General features: G+C 44.1%; 1 protein-coding gene and 1 long non-coding RNA gene across 6 annotated transcripts in view; one reads left to right on the top strand and one right to left on the bottom strand.

Annotated features, from left to right (window-relative positions):
* LOC108622188 (EGF like, fibronectin type III and laminin G domains protein pikachurin) overlaps window positions 1-7,418 on the bottom strand; it is a 116,550-nt gene that overhangs the window by 69,373 nt on the left and 39,759 nt on the right. The gene's annotated exons all lie outside the window — the stretch shown is intronic.
* On the top strand, window positions 2,511-6,445 carry LOC113463971 (uncharacterized). The gene is made up of 2 exons (XR_003388806.1): window positions 2,511-2,728; window positions 3,747-6,445. It is a non-coding gene; the product is annotated as an uncharacterized LOC113463971 (long non-coding RNA).

Raw genomic sequence — 7,418 nt, 5'->3', positions numbered from 1 at the left:
GCATTAATATTTAAAGAGTTATGGACGAAGAACGACAAAACAGTTTTTTGTAAATTACTCGTTAACTATTGGCGCTAGCGAAGAATTTTTACATGGAAATTGTAGATCTCGTCGTCCTCTACAAGAAAGGTCGTATGCAATTTTTCCGTATGTCCAACGGTTTGTGAGTTATTGGTCAAAAACGAAAATTTGGAAGAAATTGAAGGGGTACCCCTTGGAAAAATCTCGGAAAAATCGAAAATTTTTTGTTGTTGTTTATTATTAGCATTGTTCTTCCAACGTCTGATTTCTTTTTAAAAAATGGGTTTCTAAAGTGCATAAACTTTTGGGATCGACTGTATAGACAATACACCTTTAAATCTCTCGGTTGACGCGAGTACGTAGAGCCAAAAATTGTACAGGAATGCAAAGACCGTTGGATAAAATAATTTCTCATCGGAACGCAAAATTAATTAACCGCACGACTATTCGCGTGTGGAGCCGAAAATTATACAAGAATGCGAAAACTGTCGGATAAAATAATTTCTCATCGGGACGCAGAAATTAATTAAACCCACGACTATTCATGACAAAACCGTTCGAAATCGGAAGCAACGATTTTAGGCAGAAAGCTTGAATCGCAGAGGATTTACTCATTGTCTTATCGAAACTTGGCGACAATGCATAAGATCGTTTAACAGTAATTGTGCAATAATAGCGGAGCGACAAAGGGCAAGGAGAGGTTCGCTCTACAAGGGTAGCGTTCATCGAACAAACTCCTTCAGTAGTTCTCCAACTTCCCTGAAAACGGTGTCATCGATTGCCCGGAGAATTAAGGATAATTCTCTTTGTCGCCAACTACCAACGTCTACCACGTCTTCTGCGACTAACCGTTTACGGTTAAAATCGATTCGCGTGCACAAATGGTATGAATCGATCGCCAATTAAAAGATCGAGCAACGTATTTCAGATTTCATGATTAGACCGCTGAACGTCATACAATTTTCTGATTTCATTACAGACGTCCTTCACACGTCCAGAGTAATTTTGTCTCTTCGATATTTCGTTTCATAAAAAAGCTGAACAGAGACTTCGTGAAAGGACACTCGAGGTACTGTAAGAAGTAACGAGTTTAGCATCGAGGGGCAGCAAATCGACCTTGGCACGGTTAAACGGTGATTTTTGCCAGTGACATCTTAATGATCCCCTCGACCTCGTTCATTGCACACGTAACCCGCTTCCTTTTTCCGATTCGAGTGTCTTCCGTGACGCCGTCCGTTTATAAATCAAACTGGGACAGCCGCGCTGCATAAGACAGTTTCAGGACTCCGTTTGAGGGTTCGTTAGACGATCTAATCGGAAAAACTGTCACGACCCGAATGAATTATAAAGCGAGTCAAACTTATGACGTCTTATCAGTTAGTCAAAGCGTATTACAAATTTCCTTCGAGGTGCCTGTTTCAAATGGGTCACAAATAAATGAACGAACCGGATCAATAATGAATGCTGTTTATCACGTCATGTACTAAAAAAATCTATTATCATTGATTCTAAAAGAAATTCAAACACGACACGATTCATTTGATATCAGAATTTTGAAAAATCTCGATATTAGATATCATATGAATATTCTTTGAAATTATATGAAAGGCAACTTTCGCAATACAGGTATTAAATTCTATCCCACCGTTATTGAAAGATCGTATGGCGACACAAGAGAATCATCATCATAGTCAGATTACAAGAGACCCAGCGTTAATCACCGTCTATGAGACGTCCCACTTTTTCATCTCATTAATATCCACCTAGCGAAATTATCACGTTCCCTCGGAAAGAAACACGGCACCACCTCGTCTACTTTCGTCCTTTTCATTAAACCATTATTACACGAGATGCGAGTGGACTTCAAATAATGTCCGGCACAATATTTTTATAAAACGTCAAACTCAAGATCTCGTAGAATGTTGAATATAAAGTGAAATAAAATTCGTCTCGCATTTACAACGAACGGTCTGAATGGAAGTTACGTATAAGTCGCGTTTCAATTACAAATTCTTTGATCAATGCTTAGTAACTGGACGGGCCATGGTAAGCTTCTTAGGGAGGTGTTCCGGGTGTTTCATCAACAACGTGGGTAATTTCATTAGGAGTTGAGTATCAGGGTAAAATCAGACACCTGATGAAGTTGACCGTGGCGTCGGTACAACATGGAGCAAAGCCTCAGCTGATATTAAACACAGTGACTTCTTTATTTAAATTAAAAAATCTTTTCCCATGTTTCATAAATAGTGCGAATTTTTATGACCCTTTGTTTTCAGATAATTAAGTCGTTTAGGATTTTAATCATTTCGGGTTTGTAGGCTTTGTCCGTTAGAGCCTAGGGCCTAGGGGATATCGTTAGCAGCGTCGTACCTGCTCTCCCCCTTTGCCCCGCGTAGAGTTGTAGGTTTTTCAATCGCGAGGAACCGTTTCGCGACGACGTATAAATACGTGCGAATATAGAAAGGACAGAGAGTCGGTAATAAGTGCGCATTCGATACACATCGGCGAACTTACTTACGAGACGAGATCCAAGAGAATAAAAGTGGATCGATTATAACCAGTGTTAATTAGTGAAATATCCTGACTCATTCCATCTCACATACATTTAAAGACACTTGCATCCTACAGGTTATAATTAAATTCGTCTCACTGAATTCACGTGGTCTCAATGGTCGGACGTATAATATTGTACTTCGGAATGCAAGAGGTAAATGATGCAGTGACTAGTGAACAAATCAGAATAGATATGACCCTATAAATATGAATACTAGTAGATAAATCACGTGTCGATCTCCGTTATTGGCGATCGATTCAGTTTGCGGAACGGGATAACCGGTTGGATGGGTTCGCGGTCGTGTTACGTGGTCCACGTCGTCGACCGCGAAACGAGTACACGCGTGCCCCTAAATGAGTTTGACGGCCTGGCACCTAGAAACGCGTCGCGTCGCGTTTACACGGACGTGAACAGCGGTTCAGCCGAGCTCCGGACAAACACGGTAGATGCGGGATCCCGTCCGCCCTCCCGCCCTTTCACGGTAGAGGTTCGCTCGATTGAATCTTCGGGGAGGAAAATGAAGCGACGTGGCACCGGTCGCGAGGCAAATTAAGCATATGAGGGTATACGAACCGCGCCAGGAAATTAGTTTATTATCGGTCGACGTCGTGGGCTTCGCGTCGGTTGAAACCCGGGCTTGTCGCGATGACAGCCGAGTCAGAGAGAGAATCGAATTTCGCGGAGTTTGCTATCTGTTGTCTAGAATCGTACAAATGAATGCACCTGAATAAGAGGCAAATTTCACACGTAATTCGATCTGAACGGAGATTTTGATCGAGCGTGAAAAGAAAAATTTCAATGACTTTATTTCAAGACGTGGGCAAAGAGTCGACTTGAATGAAACGCGGACTTTCGTAAACACTTTTAGTGCACGGACTTTGATCGTTCTTGACACTTCGCCGATTGACCCGGCGTCGCGCGACGCGTATGATTCAGTATCCCTTCAAGCATCGATCGAGATTAATTCAGTTCCGGAACTCGATCCAAATCGGACGCTTGGTCACCGACAGGCTCGTAAATCGCGAGAAATCGATTTTTCGAGCTCCGTTCAAATGCAGTTGACCCGACCCCGAGATGACAATTTAAATACGAAGAGAAAATGTTCGATAAAACTGTGCGAATAAACTAATAACGTCCTATACTTGAAATTCTACGATTCTAAATATTACAGATGTTTCTATTCGGACGGCGTCGGGAAAGGTAATACTGGGAGAGGAACAGGAAAAAAGGAAACGCGAGTTTCATTCGAAAAACGTGTTCCAAAAATGCAGCTGCCATAAAAAATGTCAGAGCAAGCGATGCAAAAATGTGGAATTAAAATTCTGGGAATCGGAACATCGGTGCTGCTGCTGCTGCTGCTGCTGCTGCTGCTGCGTAATGCGTCGAATTCGGAAAGGGAGCCAGTGTCGCGCTCGCGCATCCGTGAATTCGTTCGCATGCCTCCCTCCGCTCGCGCCTCCACCCGCCGGCGTTGATACAACGGTGCAAAGATTAGAAGCGGTTCGTAAAACGCTTTGCGCGAATGCGTTTCGGTAATCAGGTTTCGATTTGCCACACGAGCTTCGATCCATTGAACGAAAACGATTAGGCGGTGCAACCACGCGTTTGTTACGCGCCATAAAATTATTTTCTACTCTCGTCGGTGAGCGAGCGATCTGGTAGTAGCACACAAACAACGACACTCGACGGTGTGCGAGTTTAGATTCGAAGCTGGGAACACGAGTCGAAGTTGGCGGTGGATAAATTTAAATGATTCCGGCTGGAGTGGGCGAGAAAGTCGGCGGTAAGGATCAAAATAGTGGACAGTCGTGTTAGAGCAATTCCGCGTTCCGATCCTGATTCGCGGTTCCGGCGGTTTCTCGAGACTCTGAACGCGAGGCATTATCTCCCTCGGGCCGAGACGCGCTGCTAACTTTCTTGCGAAATTTTCTTACCGCCGCCGTCGGAATACTAAAACGCCAATTAAGATTTCGCGGGAGATACCTTTCTCGTTAAAGTACGTTGGTCATCTAGCGACAGGTGTGAATTCGTATAGAACATAACAGATTCAGATTTCATTGATTAAGCTTGCAGGCTGGACCAAAATTTGACTGACAGATCTTTCCACAGATCATAAAAACGATGTTTCAGATTGAAATTACATTCGCATAATTCGATGTCCTCAGTACGCTCGATGAATTTCGAGGATTGTCGATTAACCAATTAGTTCTAAAGACGATAAATATTTGCGTCGGAGTGACAACGTTTTGGTCGTCGGCTGCTAGCAATTACCCAGCAATATTTGCATAGCTTTGCAATGGCAAAGGCGAGCGACAGCCTCGTTCCTCTTTCAGCCGTCCGTAATTTTCAGTAGAAATTATAGGAAAACAAACGCCGGTTGCGTCGAAATCCAATTACCACGTGTCTCACCCCACGCTATCCACCTTTTCAGGTTCGTCCATAAATTGTCTCACGTTTCCCTTATATAAAATTGTCGCATCGTTCATGAGAAACGAGAAGTCTATCCGAATAATCCTGATCGATCTCGAGACCGTAAATGAGAAATACCGGCGTCGCGACGACCGCGCGACGTTCCTTTTTAATAACGAATCGGAATCGTGGAATTCGTCCCAGTATGGGCATCATTTCTAAATCGATCCCGGCAATTGCATTCCGATTGGAATTGCCGGAGCGTCGCGCATACCCGAGCCGACTCCCGGGACGGGTCCCGCGAGGTTCTCAGAAATTTTTGAATATAATCGTCGCGTAATCGACGGATCTCGAGCGCGTCGAGCGCTAATTGCTCCGTAATCTGCGTAGCCCGGCATCCGCGCATACTCTTGTAAATTAATTAAGACAAGACGTTCCCCAACTCCGCTCTTCATCCCGCGCTACGTCATTTGTCGTATATCTTCCTGTCGCCACTTTCATTTTTTCTCCACTTCCAACTGCTACAATTTGTTTGCCTTCTCTCGTATAATCTCCCAGTTACTCACGTTCTTATCTTCAAACAACTTTTCTAATGATCTCGCAAACTTCTCTTCCTTCAGACTTTTTTAAACCCTTTACACTCTCACAATTCTATCGCCTTGTAGTTTCTCGCTCTCTTCTCATTTCTTAATAAACCTCGAGTTCTTCAATCTAACTCCCGTACATCTTCAATTTCACATTTCCAGATGAAATAACCACATTTTTCTGAAACGGACGATGTACCCGCGCTCCGCTCGTTTATTATTCAGTAAACAATCCCACGTATCAATCCAACGAGTCGTTTCGCCGTTCTCAATTGTTTCCTCCTTTCCCAGCGCGCTCTTTATCGCGTCCGTCGCGTCGGTCCTAGCCTCCCGCAACTGGGACAGAATTTATGGGCAAAGTTCTCCGCGCACGTAGCTCGCTCGCCTCTCGAAATAACGATACAGTCCACGTTCGAATATTCTCGCCCGCCGCTCGATACTCCGGCCCTCGGAGAAATATCTTCCTTTTTGCTTCCACCGGTCACTGTATGCTGATCCACTTCGACATCGCGAAACTTCCGACGGTATTTCTCACGGGACACCACGCGACGGCCCGATGTCGTTGGTCAGCCGCGAACTTTCGTGGACACCTTCAGGTTCGCTTCGTCACGTACTCGCAAATACAACGCGTTTCGCGATCTCTATATTTTGTTCGTTCCACGAAAATGAAATTACAAGGGACTTTAATTGATCTAACGGAGTGCGCACTTGGACGGAATAAATTTCGACCCCATAGAACGCGGACAAAGAAACGTCAATGGAGAGAAGCGTTCGTACCGCTGTGGATTTTCAATTAAAATTTCATTCCGTTGCGGAAAGGAGCGAAATGGACGGACGAAAAAATGAATTACGGCGGTCGCGCTGTGTGGGCTCGCGGACAAAGGTGCAAAAAATCGAGCGAAATCCACGGCGAAGTCGCTATATGGAAGGATTAACCAATCCTCTAATCGAATACCGAAGGTCAGGGTAAATAGGCGAGAGGCAGACGAGGTAAGAACTGTAGAAAGTAATCAACGAAATGAAAAAGCGGTGTCCGTGGAATAATGTTCATTGGGAAGCGGAACCGAGTAACGAAACCGTTAATGTCATGACCAAAACAGAACCGAATTTTCTGTTCATCAAATTGAGGTATGACGATTAGAAAAAAAAGCACTGTGAAAACTTGTCTCACAAATTTACACGAAGAACAGTGAATACCGAAAGATTCTCTTACTAATATTTTTCTTCACGTCTAATTTGTATCTAAGAAGGAACGACATGTTGTTTTTTTACTTTCCTATGCGGAATTTATCTGATTTTTCGCATTCTAAATTGCGCGAACCCTCTGCGGAGCAACGCTAATGTACAATTAGAAGGAAAATTAATTACAAGGCGGCGGCGGGTAACGTAATTTGCAGCGAGTCCTAAAATCCGTAATTAACAGCGGTGTTTCCGGCCAATATGGACCGGAATCGTTTATAACGCGTGCACGGTAACCTCCAGAGATGGTAACTCAGCCGTTAAGCCTGGAGCCGTGTCCGACTGGAGGCTCCTGTCCTGTCTCTTTATCACCGGCAACCCATGGGCATAATTTTCCGACAGTATCTATCTCGAGTACGACGAGCCGGAAGCCGGTAATTTCGTTGGTCACGGCTTAATCTGTGCATCGATTCTCGAGGAACCTGCATGCACGAGTTCTAGTTCCAAGATCGAACGCCATTACCAATAAATACTCGATCGATAAAATGCAGGTTTCGAAGACAGCAGAAAATAAAAAACAGCCACTCAAATATGTGAACTGTTTTAACTCTTTGTACTCGAGCGGCGCCGCTACGGCACGAAAACTAATTGCAAACTGTAATATTTAACAG

Source organism: Ceratina calcarata, unplaced genomic scaffold (assembly GCF_001652005.2).
Source record: "Ceratina calcarata isolate Rehan_Ccalc_2016 unplaced genomic scaffold, ASM165200v1 scaffold21.2, whole genome shotgun sequence".
Taxonomy (NCBI): domain Eukaryota; kingdom Metazoa; phylum Arthropoda; class Insecta; order Hymenoptera; family Apidae; genus Ceratina; species Ceratina calcarata.
This window is presented reverse-complemented; position numbering and strand designations above follow the sequence as displayed.